Genomic DNA, 16419 nt, shown 5'->3' on the forward strand with positions numbered 1-16419 from the left:
AAGACCATCATAGCTGAATTACTTTGCGGTTCCTGGGTACTTACAGATGTTTAGAAGAAGTATTAGGAGAGAATTAGAAGAAGACTTGTTTCCTCATAGCTAAGAAAACAACAAAGTACTATACTACTATACTATATTACTGTATATCTATCCCTGTTTCCTCATAGCTAAGAAAACAACAAAGTACTATACTACTATACTATATTACTGTATATCTATCCCTGAGGAATGCTTTGTGCACTTCAGGATACAGCTCTGCCTAATATTCCCTGTTCTCTGACCTGTTTCATTCTTTTCATTGCTGGCCCAGTTGCTGCAGAACTTTCTGTTTGAAAAGGAGGAAGGAGAGGAGTGTGTGAATGACTGCGTGTGAAGTGCTGGCATTTAGACTGAACTCTGCAAGTTTGCCTGCCTCACAGTTTTCACCTTTGGTTGGGGGACTGTCCTAGATTTCTGCCGGCTGCCTGAGGTTCTGATATGGCATCCGCTTAAATCAAGCTTGATAGGAAATTGATTGAAAAGAAAACATCATTATGGGAAAACAATTTATCCTCTTCCTCCTGACAGAAGGCAAAGTTTTGCCTATATTGTGGAATAAATACTAGCTAGCTGTTTGCTTTAGGAATGGGAAGCCACTCATTCCTGCATGATAGCTTTGATCATTATTTGAAATAGAATTTTTTTCTCTACTCTGGACAGCAATTTCATGCCAGGAGTGTGTGTTGAACACAGGATAATCTTTGCTCTGATGTGTATGTTTGTTCACACACCCCTTTTCCCACCCTGCAGAAAAGCAGAGTGGGAGCTTCCATCTATTTTTCAAAGGCTTTGAGGAGTCTCTTTTCCCTACTCCACTATAATGTGCCAAACCCCCCTTACCCAGCTATCACAGCCTCGACTGTTCTATTTGAGGAAGGCTGGACTGGCCTCCCTTCCGAGTCCTTCAATGCTGATTCTCTCACTGGCTAAAGGGTAGTGCTTTTACATTATGTCAGGGCCTGATGCTGTTCCCCTGACTCTTACGAATAATGCTATAATGATTTACAATAATGCCTTGGCCTTGACAATTACTGTGCAGGGGCTTGCTAAATCAGCTCACAGCTTCAGGACACCACTTCCATTGTAAAAGAAACATTCCTATTAATTTCTACAATTCCTCTCCTTGTGATAACAGGAAGTCATGTTGGGCTTATCTTGTGTTAATGATCACTTGAGCTTTTGCACAGAAGTTTAGTCAAGATATAAAAAATTTATTAAAGTTAATGTTTAAAATCAAATTTGCACAAGTTAAGAGGGAAGGAACTGTACATCTGGGGTTGGGCTTGGGTTATGAGGGATTGCAAGCATTGGTTACAAGGTTCATGAGGTACATACATATCACATAACCAGCATAGATCCAGATTGGGGCGTAGGAGTTTTTAAAGCGTCAGTGGATAAGTGGGCTTGGGTGTGCCACCCATGGAATGTATTAAGAATCCAAGTCAGTAATGGTGTAGAGAATAAGTACATGGGTGGGGTGCGTCCCTTGGTTCATCAGGGAAGGATGTGGATTATTTCCCTGGTCGGCTTTCCCAAGTTACTCGACCTGGTACTGGCGGTGTCCCATGATGTGTTCTGTGTAGATGTCTCTGGACCACCTGATGGTGTCGGATACCATGAGCTCTCTAGTGAGCTGGGCGTAGTGTCGACCAACTTAGCACGCTCTCAGTACCTGCCCTTTGTGGGGGTCCCATGCGCCCAGGGCTCCCACGATCAGGGCGTGTATCTGGACCTGGTAGCCCTGGGCTCTCAGTACTACAGTTGCTGGTGCTTTATAAAGTGGCTAGGCAGAGAGACTGCATTTCATTGTACTTTGACATTAGACATAGAGTCATAGACTTTAAGTTCAGAAGGGACCATTGTGATCGTCTAGTCTGACCTCCTGCACAATGCAGGCCGCAGAATCTCACCTACTCACTCCTGTATCAAACCCCTAACCTTTGTCTGAGCTATTGAAGTCCTCAAATCATGGTTTAAAGACCTCAAGGTGGAGACAATCCTCCAGCAAGTGACCCATGCATTACGCTGCAGAGGAAGGAAAAAAAACCCAGGACCTCTGCTAATCTGCCCTGGAGGAAAATTCCTTCCCAACCTCAAATATGGCAGTCAGCTAAATCCTGAGCATGTGGGCAAGACTCACCAGCCAGACACCCAGGAAAGAATTCTCTGTAGTAACTCAGAGCCCACACCATCTAACGTCTCATCAAAGGCCACTGGGCATATTTACCGCTAATAGTCAAAGATCAATTAATTGCCAAAATTAGGCTTTCCCATTAAGTAACACCATCCCATAATCACCACAAGTGCTCTGGGGAGAGACCACAAGATGAAAAGCTTGAGGCAGCAGTCCTATGCAAAGCAGCAAAGGTGTGTCAGAAGGCAGGTAACCCAATGGGAGTAGAGAAAGGGATCTGGGTGTGGGAAGAAATCTGAGCAGATAGGTCGTCCAAGGGAGGTCCCTCACATCTAACTTGCAGGTGTGCAGGCGAGAGGTGACCTTGTGGACTCTTTATGGGGGCAGAGGAATACAGTGCAGAGGGTTGTGGACCGAAAACCCAAACACCATTCTGTTAGGTGGGATGGGCCTCTGCCCCCTTTGCAGGCTGCACATAAAGCTTATGGGGCAACCTTGGGATGGTGATCAAAGAGAACTCCAGAACACTTTGTAGTAGAAACCCAAAATAGCTCAGACCTCCTTCCACACCTCCCCCGGCAGATTGTGTTAGGTAAGGGGCTAAAGCAAGTGATTGCCAAGAGCCCAGAAGGAGCTCACAGAGGCTGATGGCTGCCCCGGCCCAGTGCTTTTTCCTGTTCATCATTTTGTCACCCGCTTTGTCTGCTCCAAAGGCTATTGCTGGGTGGTTCTCTGCTGTAATTCTCCGTGCTGTTTACAGAGTATCATTGGTAATTTCTATGTAAATTTGCTCACGGTAGCAATTTAGCAGCTTTTCTGTTGACAAATGAAGGAACAGCTTAATAGCAGAGAGGCTGCTTAAGTCTCTTTGGAGGAAGCTGAAGTGGCATCCTGAAGGTCACAGGAAGCACCATCCATCGTAACGTGACTAGCGGGAGCCCTCTTTACAGAACCGTCCATCTGACTTGGTGCTGCTGCTTCTCTGGCTGGTTTCTGCTCTGTCTGCTTTGACTTCTGTGACATGTAGCTTGTGGAAGGTAGTGGCTTGGGGGAACCTGCCTAGGTGCCATGTATGTCCATGTGGAATAATAATGCATCAGAAGCTTTGAGGGAAAGAGAAACAGGGACGTTAAACTTTGTTTTTTAAAATGAATCAGTGAGGGGATTCTGGTAGAACTGATATCAAGGAAGGCCATGGGGAAATGGAAAAGGAAATACTAACCCATAAAATTCAGTCCCAAATTTGCCTGTGGCTCATAGATGAACAGTATTGTCTTTCATTCTTTCTGAGTGAAATAAGAGGGTGCATGTGGATATGTGCGTGTGCTGTGCTGCTCATCTGTGTGCAGGTCTGCACATTTGTGTCTCTTGCCTGATTTTTGGGATGAAGAGTTGGGTCTATTTTTCCGGCAGAAGTTGTCCTGTTCCTAGTGAGCTTCGACCTGACTTTGCCTTGTCTGTCATTGGGTCAGACTTCAGTGGGCAATCTTTGGGACAGTCACAGACAGATCTCTAGCTAGAGTTGTAGGGGTTCCTCTGCAATGGCTCCCTGGTGGTCACGCCAAGTCAGGTCTGGAAATAACGATTTGTTTCAAATCTCAAGTCAGGGAAAGGGTTTAGGATAGACAATTGGAATTGCTTCTTCCCTTCTTATGTCTTTTCCCTTACTGCCTGGCTGCCCTCAGCCATTGCATTTCTGAAAAGCAACCAGTGCATAAGCAGGGATCAGCCCAAATAAGAAGATCCTACAGTATTCCAAGAAAATGCAGTTTTAAAAATGCCTAAGATTGAAAGTGGAGAAGAAATGCTATCCCTTCATTTATCGAGACTTTCAGCCTGATGGACCCTAAAGTACCTTGAGGATCCACACCAGCCACCACTTACATACAGTAACTTTTGGGGTGGGATGCACCCTCTGTTTAATGGGGAACAGAAACATTATGCACAAGTTTAGGACAGGAAGTGGAGAACTCCATCCAGACTACTGTTATGTTTTATCATTTTTATTGTTAGCTCCCAAATGCCTCAGTCGGTATCAGGGCCACTTAGTGCTGGGTGGTGTACAGTCTCAGACACCTAAGAGAACACAATTCATACCCCTAGGAACTTACACTCACTTCAGGCATCTTGTCTTAAATTAGGTTGTAACAAATAATAGGGGAGAAGGAGTAACGAAAACGGATAAATTTGTGTGACTACATAAGTTAGCTATATGCACAGATTGATGGTTTTAAGTCATTTCAAGTAAAAGGCGAAAGATTTATACGAACTGAAGAGAAAGCAGGCTAGCCCAAAAGTTCTCAAACTCGGGGTCGGGACTCCTTGAGGTTGTGGGGTTATTACATGGGAGGTAATGAGCTGTCAGTCTCCACCTCAAACCTCACTTTGCCTCCAGCATGTATAATGGTGTTAAATATATTAAAAAGTGTTTTTTAATTTAGGTGGGTCACACTCAGAGACTTGCTGTGTGAAAGGGGTCACCAGTACAAAAGTTTGAGAAACAGTGAATCTTGTCCTGCATCCTCTAAACCAAACCCCAGAGCACTAACGATAATGGTATAGAAACTTTTTCTTAGCAAATGATCACATTTGTCACAAAATTGGCTTCTTCTCTAATACAAGTTCACACACAATTTTTACACTTTTAACATTCTCCCACTTGACCAGTCCCTCTTTCCCCAACCAATCAGCAGATAAAGAGAAGAGAAAGAGATCCAGAGAGTGTCTGCCCAGCATTGCCACTAATGAGCTGCCAAAAGACAGCCACAACCTCAGTTTTGCGGCCAATCATGCTAATATTGCCTCATACTTCTGGGACATCATTAAATCAGTTAGACCACCACCAACAAAATTTATAAATGAAATTACTCCATTCTGATTGGCTGTAAAGCAGCCAGACGACAGAACTCTTTAACTGGTTAAATCATTCATTCAAATATATATATAAAATTGCTAAAAAAAAATTAAATGGAGGGGGAGATTAATAAAATGATGTAATGTTACCAGTTATGTCAATTCAACTCTTACATTTAAACCATGAGCATAAATGTCACAACTTGTAAAAGTGCAGACACAGAAGCATGCTAAGCAAACATTCCCCTACGACAGGCATACTGACTGGGCTGATATAAGAACTGAACTATACATAGGTTTGGTTTGGATTTGGTTTATTTTTGGACCATTCTTGAATAACTTCTGTTCATTATTTTCGATGTCCTTCCACTCTCCCAAGTTCAGTTCAGAGATCAGAAGCAGAAGTGTCAAAATCCCAAAAGGGAGGCTCTTACAATAGTTATACTGTGACCAGACTTAAGAGGTGACAAAAAGTCATACAGTGGGAGCTGTGTACCTGTCTCCCCGAAACCCCTTTGAAAATTCCAGCCAGTCATCAATAGTAAACATTAAGGCAGGATTGCCACATGCCCTGAATTTTACAGGATCATCCTGATTCCAAAGAGTTGAATCAAGGCTTCCAGGTGGACCAGTGAAATGTCCCAGAAACCACCATGGGTAGGCACCTCATGTTTATGCTGCATGATGTTCTTAGACTGCAATGGGCTGTGATCTTATTTCATAATGAGTTTAGTTTGTGACATGATGGTGCAGTGACATCGAGCGGATGCTGTGGGTTTGTGGTTAAGGGCAAACATCAAAACTGACATCCCTTGTATGATTAAAGGCAGAGGACTTTATTCAACCCTGGTAGACCTTAGAGTTCAGAAACTTATCAAGCTTCAGCTTAAAACCAGTTAGGTTGCTTGCCCCCACTAGTCCTATTGGGAAGCTGTTCCAGGTCCACATTTCTTCTTTTAATTTCCAGCCTAATTCTTCATGGCCAGTTTATGCCCATGTGTTCTTGTGTCAACACTGTCCTTTAGCTTAAATAGCTTTTCTCCTGCCTGGCCGTTTACCCCCAATATATTTACAGAGCACAATCATCTCTCATCTCAGCCTTCTTTTTGGTAAGCTAAACAAATCAAGCTCTTTTAGTCTTCTTTTCTCAGATTGGTTCTCCATTGCCCTGCTCATCCTAGCAATCCTAGGTTATACCTGTATCATCTACAGCATATTTCCCTATGCTGAATACGGAGCACCTGGTAAAAATAGTCATATTCAGGCAAGTTCAATGGCAATCAGTCAGAACTACGCAATACAAACATTCAAATTAACATCAAGTTGACTGATCCCCTGTTAAAAAGAAATACTGCATAGTTGGATTTTTTTTTATGTACCATCTTATCTTTAAGGCTTTATGATTTACACAGGGAGAGGTGGACGCACACCTCATTCCCGTACACTCCCGTACACTGTGCTCTGCCGGGGGTGGTGGCCTGGGGGGCTGCTGTGAAGCCTGCAGGGTCAGGACATGAACAGGCTGAAAATTGCTTCTCCTACACACACTCCAGAGCTTAGCTGAGGGGTGGAGAGACTTCCCCGTGCCAGCAGTGTGCGGGGCTTTAGCACATGCAGGGGTCAGCTTCTCTTGGCCAGCGCCTCAGAACGAAGGGTCTTGGGCTTTCCCGGGGTGCCAGCCCAACCAGAGGAAGAGGGGGAGGGAAGGAGTGTGCCGGTCAGGCTGTTGGTGAGCTGAGCGCTCTGATCAGGGGCTGGTTCTCTGCACAGCACTGAGAGTGGGATACGCCACACCGGAGGGGATATGGAGGAGCAGTGGGGCTGAAAGGGGCAAAGAAGCAAAGCAGGGAGAAGGGGAGCACATAAAGGACAGAGGGGTAGGCAGCAGAGGTGACACGTAACCGGCAGCCACCTGGCGCCTGCCCGCACTCATCAGCCAGTGCAGCTCGCAACGCACAGTCAGTGCTGGCCAGAAACAGGACTAGGGGGTGGGGCCCTGCTGGCCGAGAGCTGGCATGCAGCGGGGGCTGTGCTAATGGACCAACAGGAGGCACAACTGGCCCTGCACACTACAGCTTTACCACGCCACCAGTCTTGCACACCCACCCCCATCATCAGCCACTGGGCGCCCCCATTCACCACGGGTGGACAAGTGGCTGCCAATCAGGGATCCGGCAAGTACCAGGACCTGCCAGTACTGATTGGGGGTGAGGTGGGGGGGGGAGACAGAAAATACGAGACAATATGCCTGTTTTTAAGAAAAAGTCAGAGCACTTGAAGGAGGGCTTAAATACGGGACTATTCCTTTAAAAAACAGAACATCTGGTTACCCTATGTATCTATACCTTTAACTGGAAAACCTTCCTTTGTAGACAAGGCCATGGATGGACAGCCAGATTTAATGCTTAGATGTGATGCCCATCTAGTAATATGACTCACACCTGTCTCAGATCACTCTAGCAATTGGGTAAGTTGTCTTGCAGTGTGGTGAAGGGATACTAGAAACTGGGCTTCATTCTGCCAGATTGGTTGGTCAGACCCTGGGCAGGTGAGAAAGTACCCCAGGTATCGTGACAGCAGGAGCGCTACTTTGATCAGCGCTGTGCTCTCCACTCTACCAAAGTGCTTTTTAACTATGCTGTTGTCAGTGCCTATGGGTCATGGACCTGTGGTTACTAGAGGCCGAGGATGGGAACAGATCTCCTAGTAGAGACAGATAAAGGAGATCTTCCTTTCAACCTGTGATTTCAGAGTGGAAAGTCCTGTGCTCTGTCCCCATTGCTATACATATGCTGATCGCTCCAATGCCAGTCTGCGTGTCCTGTGATTTCAGGCAGAGCAGGGAATGCCAAGTTTGAAGGTGTGGGAAGTCCAAATGATAAGCATCCCCACACCATGAGATATGTATGTAAGACTGATCCTACTCCCACTGAAGTCAGTGACAAAACTCCCATTGGCTTCTATGGTACAGGACCAAGCCCATAGTCCAGAATGAGAGGAAGGAAATAAGACAGAGGGACTAGAAGGGAAGGGGAAAGCAGGGAGGAATACAGACCAAGGGCTTGGCTACATTGGCACTTTACAGCGCTGCAACTTCCGTGCTCAGGAGTCTGAAAAAACACCCCCCTGAGCGCTGCAGCGCTGTAAAGTGTCAGTGTGCTCCCAGCGCTGTACTCTACACCCATAAGGGATGTGGTTTACAAGCAGCGCTGGGAGAGCTCTCTCCCAGCGCTGCAGCTCTGACTACAATCACACTTCAAAGCGCTGCCGTGGCAGCGCTCCCACAGCGCTGCCGGGGTAGCACTTTGAAATTTCTAATGTAACCAAGCCCTTAAGAAGAGAGAGTTGGGAGAAGAAGGCCAGAGCCAGGAGACAATCACTAAGGAGGAGAAAGGAACAGGGGGTTGGTTAGGATATGCCCTAAATAGGTGAGAAGTGGGTGTTTACTCTTAATGCTTCTCTCCCACATTGGTACCTGCATACTGTTCCCCAGCAGCAGCTCATGCAGCGGGGAAGGGAAATGCTCTTCATCAGATTTGTGTTTCAGCCACGTTGTATGAGAAAACTACTCTTAAAAATGACTCTTGCCATTCATCTTTTAAAAAGTTCTGTCCTTGTGACCTGTGCATCTCCCCTCATTCTGCGTCTCCACTGACTTCTCCACTCCTTTCTCTTCTCTCTTGTTTCCTCTTTTCCTTTCTTTTTCTTTCCTTCTGTTCTCTTCCTCCCTCCCCTTTTTATATCTGTCTTCCCCTTTCTTTTTCTCTTCTTCCCTCTTTCCTTTTTAACTTATCTTTCTTTTCCTATCCTTGTTTTCTGTTCCACTGCTCTCTCTTCCTGTCTTTGTGATAAGTGCATATTTTTAATGCCTCCCAGTAGTGACTGTGGGGCTCTGAAGGTAGAGGATGAGCTAGCAATGGGGTAATCATATGATAAGCTACAAGCCTTGCTTTAGGCGGTAGTTGGGTTGGTGAAAGGCGTCTGCCAGAGGCTCTGGCTATTAAGACAACACTTTTCGTACTAGGGAGCACTTGCCCCTCCCTAACAGCCTCCTTCAACAGTGTGAAACTCAAAAGTTGTTCCCATAGTCCTCCCACTCAGCATGCTACCTGGCTAGAAAATGTGTTTCTTACAGCAGCAGTGTAAGTCCTGCAAGTGGGGAGAGAAAAGTGAGCTATATCTTCACTGGGGATGAGAAATGACTCAAATATCTTCTCTATCAGTAATATTTGGGTTCAGAAAAATATTAAATAACATTGCAGTGGATGCATTGCCTAGTGGTTAGAGCGGGGGCTCCTAGGTTCTGTTCCCAACTTTGATACTGACACTGTGGGAAAGTTACTTCCTCTGAGCCTCAGTTTCCCCATCTGTAAAATAGGGATATTTGCCTTGTTGGGGCTTTTTGAGGTTTAATATATTAATGTGTGTGAATCCCTCTAATGAAAGGCACTAGAGAAGGGCAAAGAAGGTTTTGGATATTTGGAGGGGTTGTCTGGAATCTGCTGCTGAACACACTAGGGGGCTGCTTGTGTGGTCTCACCTGAAGAAGTGTGCCGTTCGTTATAAAGGCCTGGGGGAAGTTTGTGATATTTTACCCCTTTCCACGCTCTCCCTGCCTCTACCCAACCAAATGCAAAAGGTACTGGCTGTTCCTATAGCACCTGTTGCCTGGACCTGGGTCCCTGAATATTGCTCTTCTCTTCCACAAACTTCCCAAGCAAGCCTTTGGTCAGGGCTCTGTCAGAGGTGCCAGAAGTGCCCCTCATTCTAGACTCCCATGCTCCATCCAACTCAGACTTGGCATAATCAGGAATTGCTAACCCACTGAGCTGAAGTGATAGACAGCCCTGCTGTGCTCATTACGTTACCCCGTACATCTGGGCTTTGGCAGTTTGAAAGGCAGAGTGTCATGGAGTTCTTAGAATGATTAATGTCCCTGTGCTGCCTCATGTGCACAGATACTAAACAGCAATAACCCTGTCCACATGCTAGTCTGACATGCCCACATGTAGCTTTAATTCCCGCTGATTCAGTGTGATTTAAATCACTGAAGTCTCTTTCCCTTAAAATGTTCAGACGCATGTTTCCCTGGAGATCTGTTAATGACTGGGAATGACAGTCCTTTGGTGTCATGTTTTACCTCTTAAGGTTTGGCATGTTCATTATTCAGATTAGGAATTTTTTTCTCCTATAAGACATATTTGACTTTGTCCTCTTTTGAGGCTCCTCTTCCCACCAAGCTGTTCTGAGCCACAGGAAACCTAAGGCATGGAGTGTATAAATGAGATGTAAACCTTATGGGAGAAGATAGTCAGCCAGGCTTAGATTTCTATCTTCCTGTTCTTCCCTCCCCAAACCGTGCTGTGATTTCTTGTAGAAAATTGACCTGTCACCAAATGCCTATGGCACTAGACTTTCCAAGGGGACACAGGATATATATAGGTCTGGATGGGAGAAGGGGATTGGTCTTGATTACCACAGTAATCTCTCAGATATCCCAGCTAGGCCCCAAACTCCTATAATCCCTTCTGATAGGGACTCTGGCCTGATGTATCTCATATGCAAAGTAGCTGTCACTGCACATTCCACCTCCCCAGCAAGACTGGAAATCTTTGAAACTGACCTCCCCTTCAGCCTGTTGCCTAGCAACCCGCTTGTCGCTTTTAAAAAGAAACAGATTGGCTTTTCTAAAATTATTTTTCTTTTTTCTGTTTTTAATATTGGATCTCCATGAAGTTATCAAAGGACACAAGGCTGTGAGTTTACTTTGTTTTGCTGTTACACAGAGAGAGATGCGAAGGGTGCACAATCCTTTAACAATTCCTCAAAGTGTCTTGAGTTGATTCTTCCCAGCAGAAGTTTAAGAAAAACCTCCATATTTTTCTTACAGCTAATAAAAAAACAAACAAAAAAAGGAATGAACCCATTTTCTGGTAGTGTCAGGATTCTTGGCAAAGGTAGGCAGGACTAGCAAGAAGAGTTTGGAATCCACAAACTGAAGCCGGGGCCAGAGCTGGTATCAGAGTCAGGAGTCACGTGAAGGGTCAATACCAGGTAACAGGGTCCATGCTGGTGTTCTGGGGGTCAGAATCCAAGTCTGAGCTGAGGTCAGTACAGAGAAGCAGGATAGTCATGGCACCTAGTAAGAGATCCATGTTGTTGCCTGGACACTTCATGGACTCCCCATGGACTTATGTAGAACCAAGAAACCAGTCAGGGATCACTAAGGCCACTATCAGTCAGATCACTCGAGGCAGAACTTCCTGTGATGTGCAACCTCTGAGGATTATGGGCCTCAGGGAGTGGCTACATTACTGCTGCCACAGGGTGGCAGTGTAGGGGTGGTAGTTGTCTGCTACTTCTGCAGGACTGTGTTCAAGTCCTGCCAATCCTTACAGCCAGCTCCTGATTTGCAATCTTAGCCTGGCATGTGACACTAATTTATCCATTGCCAAGCTGCCTAATAGAGTATTATAGAGTCTATTGGAACTATCAGCTGGCAAAAGTTTAAAGAGACCTGGACAGTGGTAACAAGCTAGAAGTCTGGCACTCTTGGGAACATCCAAACATCCCCGGGAAAGAACTGTTTTCAAGGATGCTTTTTTTTTGGTCTGTCAGAAATGAGTGTTGACACATGGCATGGCGTGGGAGCCCTACCATGTGCTAGTGCCCTTAGGCTGCAGCTAAGGATGTGTTAAGAGGTTCAGAGTTGTTAACTGAAATAATTAAACAAATTATTAATTTGCAACTTCTGATCACCATGGAGTCTTTAGATGTGATTTGTCTCATCCTGTTATTTTCTTTTGGATATTTGGGGACCAGGTTCAACACTGAACTGGAGATGGGCATTTCTTTACTCGACTTTCAAGACTGGAATAACAGAGAGTACAGTAGGTCAGGCTTTAAATGCTTTGGCCAAGCTATCTGGCACAGGAATAGCAAGGAGTGCTGCAGGGCATGACTAAATTGCATTGGCAGAGCTGTGCAAAGGAAGCCTGTTTTGCACCTGCTTGCATTATGACTAGGTCTGACCAATGTTAGCAGCCCCTCGCCTTCACTGTGCACTAGACCAGTGGTCCCCAACGTGGTGCCCACAGGCACCATGGCGCCCTCCGGGGCATTTATGTGTGCCCGCCTAGTGCCCGGCAGGGGACCTGCCGGGGACAGAGAACTCAGGGTGCAGGTGCGATGTTCTCTGTTCCCGGCAGGTGCGGGGCCTGCATAGTTCTCAGCAGGGGAGAGAAGCTGTGGCCCCACATCTGCCAGGGACAGAGAACTCTGGGGCTGCAGGCGCTGGTGTTCTCGGTCCCCAGCAGGTGTGGGGCCCACCTAGTGCCCAGCAGAGAAGAGAATCTGGGTTCCCGCGCCTGCTGGGGACAGAGTACTCCAGGGCTGCGGGGACCAGTGTTCTCTGTCCTCGCGGCTTTTCTCCGGCTTCTCTCTGGATTCACATATTATGTAATATTAAATATGTTTTTTTGTATTATTTAATGTACAAATACAAAATAAGCCTTGTAAAATTCTTGGCGCCCGCCACGCTTTTCTGAAAACATGAATGTGCTACTGGTCACAAAAAGGTTGAGGACCACTGCACTAGACTAAAGCACCCTCTAGCCTGCCAAAAAGTAACCCCGGGAAGGCAGCAGCACTGAAAACCCTTCACCCTCCTTGTCCTAGCTAAGGGCAGAGAGAGAAGGGTTTAAATCACAGAATTGGGTATCAGCCTGTGAGATTTCTGAGGTCCTTACTTGAGCTGACCTACATTTATTGGACACCCAAAGGACACAAGTGCCACTTAATTACCATTCAGGACTGTAGAGATTAGCTTTTCTGGAACATGAGCATGATCTGATCTGAAGAGGTACTTAGCTGCAACTCTTCCTCTTGCTCTGTCTGTCTGTCCCTCCCACCCAATTTTTCTTTATATATAAAATAAAAATGTCATCTGACTCAGAGACAAACTGCTCTCGGCATTCCTTGCATCTCAATAAAAGCTCCCTTGGTTATTCATCAAGGCATAGCAAGCAGGAGGAGAAGGGATGGTGTGTCACTTGTGTGTAAGTACCTCACGCTTTCCCTCTGAAGTCAGCACTGAATCAAAGTTGCCATTAACCCAGGATCTCACAGTCAACTCCTTGCTTTAAAAGGCATCAGTGGATGTTGGTGATCAGGGAGGGGGCAAGTGTGACATTGACAAACGGGAGAGAGGCCTGTCTGATAGAGGATTGGGGTGGGGAAATTTTTGGCCATTTTTGGCTTCCTTTGCCTTGATTTTGGCTGATTCCTTCTGATTTTGACTCCAGTACTGGCTTTCTGGGATTGTTACTTCAAGTTCCAGTTAAAGATGAAACAAGAATCCAGAAAAAACAGATTCTGTTACTGTAGCTGGCTACAGTGCTGCTGATTAGATCTAGCTCAGTTCCACTAACTGTCGTCTAAAACTGCTTCCTGTGCAATCCTGGCCTTTAATATTAATTCCCCTGTGACAAAGTCATGGCATCACTGTGCCCTGATATAGTCATTGCTGTGTTACGATGCAAAGATTGCATTGCAAAACCACTCCATCCATGCAAGTGTCACCACATAAGCATTTTGACACTGCAACAAACCCATGTCAGTAGAATGCTGTCATCAAGACACTCAGTTATATACTACAGCACCTTACCTTCTGCTAGCACTTAAATAACATAACAAACTCTTGGCTACCTAGGTTGTCACTAACAAATTCTTGGCCATCAGAGTTCATGGTTATCATTATACTGCACACATAATCAAATGAAACTTTGCAGTGATACCTTAACAGTGTATACCTCATGAGGGAGCGAAAAAGAATGGGAGATTGTAAAATCACAGTTCAAAGTCTTTAACTATCCATCAAAAAACCCTAACAATTCCTATATGTGTGCAGGATGTATTATAACTGATGTGTGTACAGGTTGCAAATATAGAAAGGGGAAAGAAAGGGTGTTAAGAACCTTGGCTGCTGGTTCTCTTTCTGTCTCGGAAATGATCAAGTCTTCCTGGAAATGGAAGAATTGCTTGGATTCTCTCCTAGCTTTGACAATGATAACTTCCTCTTCCTTTCGCATAGCTAGAGAGGTGATTAGCAATGTTCAGATAACTAGGTTCAAATTAGTGAGCCAGTGAATAGCTTCGTAAGTGACTTGATGTAAGTTTGAGATGCCACCAGCAAAGGATCAAAGCAGGCTCTCATTCACACCACAGTTTGCAACTGGTGTCCATAGTCTCATTTTCCAGAGGTGTAAAAGATCACATCATCTGCCAAAAAGTCTTCTGAAACAGATCAAAGAGGACCATTGTTTCTGGGGTAGGTTGAAACCTGCAAGTTCTTTTGTGGGGTTGGCAATCAGGAGTGTATTTGGGACATTAGCATTAACCCAGAATTCTTTCCAGTGTGCCTCATGATTGAATGAGGACACTTTAAGAGCTTTAGCCTGATACCAAAAAAGCTTATGAGATTTCAGGCATCTTTGGAAGGTACTTGAGGTCTTCATGAATTGGTAGATTCAAGTTGGCCATGTTTGTACTCATGGGTGTTTGTGTGTCTCTCCAAATTTTGCTTGGTAGTATATGTGCCAGAGTGGGCAATCATTGATTGGATGTTGATTTGAATGTTACAGTTTTGATTTCATTGCAGCATTAAGCTGGACATCCAGGGATTTGGTATGTGAGCTGCCCACCCAGACTGGTGCACATTTTTCAGTGGTGGAATATATCAGTGCTAATTGCTGTTTGAACTTTGTGTGCATCAGCACCCCGTGTTGTGCCTGTGAGTTTTTGGATGAAGTTAGTTTTTACTTTTACCTTTTCATGTATCTTTTCAAATGAGCATTACAAATCAAGCTACTGTCTAAGGTTATACCAAAGTACTTTGGATAGGGCTACGTTGTTGAGGTAGAAGGCTGTTTACCATGGTATTGCAGGCATTGGGACGGAGCTTCCAATAGTGAAAGTATTCCACTGTTATCTTGAGGTCAGTAGAGAGGGTGTCACTGGTGGTGGTATCAATGGTAATGACTAGTTAGAAAGGGACCTTATGTTTTGCAATGCAGTAACAACAGGACTCATCCTCATGCTTTTATCATTTACAGGAGCTTACCCCATAGTACAAAAGGTGATTCACAAATATTTTCTCATATGAAAGCTGTGAGTTTGGTTTACTGCTATCCGTGAGGTCACATTTTCCTTGTCTGCAAGTGTTTGGACAGCCACCAGCTATTTGTGAAAATGTTTCTAAAACCTGAACATTTCATAGATGTAGTACTGGTGATTAATCACCCCCAACTCTGTCCCAGAAGGTAAGTCATGGTTAGTGATGTGGTATTTGTTGCACGTTATTCTCCCATTTAGAAAGTTTCATTCCTCCTGTTGGGGAGTGGAAACAATTCTATGCAACCAGTCACCCACCATGAATAGAGCATAATTGAAGTGAGCAGTTTGCAAGCATTCTGTAGGCGGAAATGTGTTCACATGAACTATGGGGCGGACGTTTCTGAATAACAAATCCATTCTCAGACGTCTGGATCAGTTCATGAGCAAGAATGGAGGCCAAATGTGCAGTAAATTTTACTCTTAGTGAATAGTTTGACAAAATATAATCATATTTATCTTTTTAACATTAGTATATGGTACAATTGGTGCTTATGCTTTGCGCCATGAGTTAAAAACTCAGTTCCTGCCTTCAAGACCTTACAGCCTATATCAATCACAACAAAGAGTGTGCTTGGACAGTGCAACATGTTTCTACAATGAGATATATCAAATATATAAAGGACCTTTGTATCTGTCAGTGTGCACACAGGTGAGAAATTGCCTGTTTGGATGCACCGAGATGTATATGCTAGAGATGGAGCTGAGCTGTGAAATTAGGATCCATGATTTCTATCCCCTCCCTGTCCCTTCTTGCAAAGTCTGGGTGGTATTAGAATCTGGAGATTTGGTTCTGATCTCTTTGTAGTGCATAATTGTGCACAGATACCTTAAGCTAGTACACGTGATTCCCGCTGCAAACTAATTATGGAGTGTACCAGAAAAAACCCTGAGGCTTAGTTCAGCTGTGTGGATCCAGAAGTTTGGAGGCTAATCCTCACCATAAGTGAACCACAACCATCTGGACATCGCCCTGGAAAAAGCTGCCATGCATAATTTCCAGGGCTTCCTAGTTTTCACCTGAATTATAATTATGAGAACAGCCTTTTCCATGGTGTTTTGTTACTCCCGCCTGCAAATAGAAGCAGGAATTGCAGAGGAAGCTGCAAAAATGACACCACAACCCCTGGGAAGATTAGAACCAAACTTTCGTCCAACCTGAAAAACTTTTTGTTCTATTTTAGTGTGAAAAATTATTTTGTTCTGATTCTATCCCAAATGTG

General features: G+C 44.8%; 1 protein-coding gene across 16 annotated transcripts in view; it reads left to right on the forward strand.

Annotated features, from left to right (window-relative positions):
* Positions 1-16419, forward strand: part of NRXN3 (neurexin 3) — a 1449735-nt gene that overhangs the window by 840344 nt on the left and 592972 nt on the right. The window lies entirely within an intron of this gene.

The sequence above is a fragment of the Chelonoidis abingdonii genome, chromosome 4 (genome assembly GCF_003597395.2).
Source record: "Chelonoidis abingdonii isolate Lonesome George chromosome 4, CheloAbing_2.0, whole genome shotgun sequence".
In the NCBI taxonomy this organism is placed as follows: domain Eukaryota; kingdom Metazoa; phylum Chordata; order Testudines; family Testudinidae; genus Chelonoidis; species Chelonoidis abingdonii.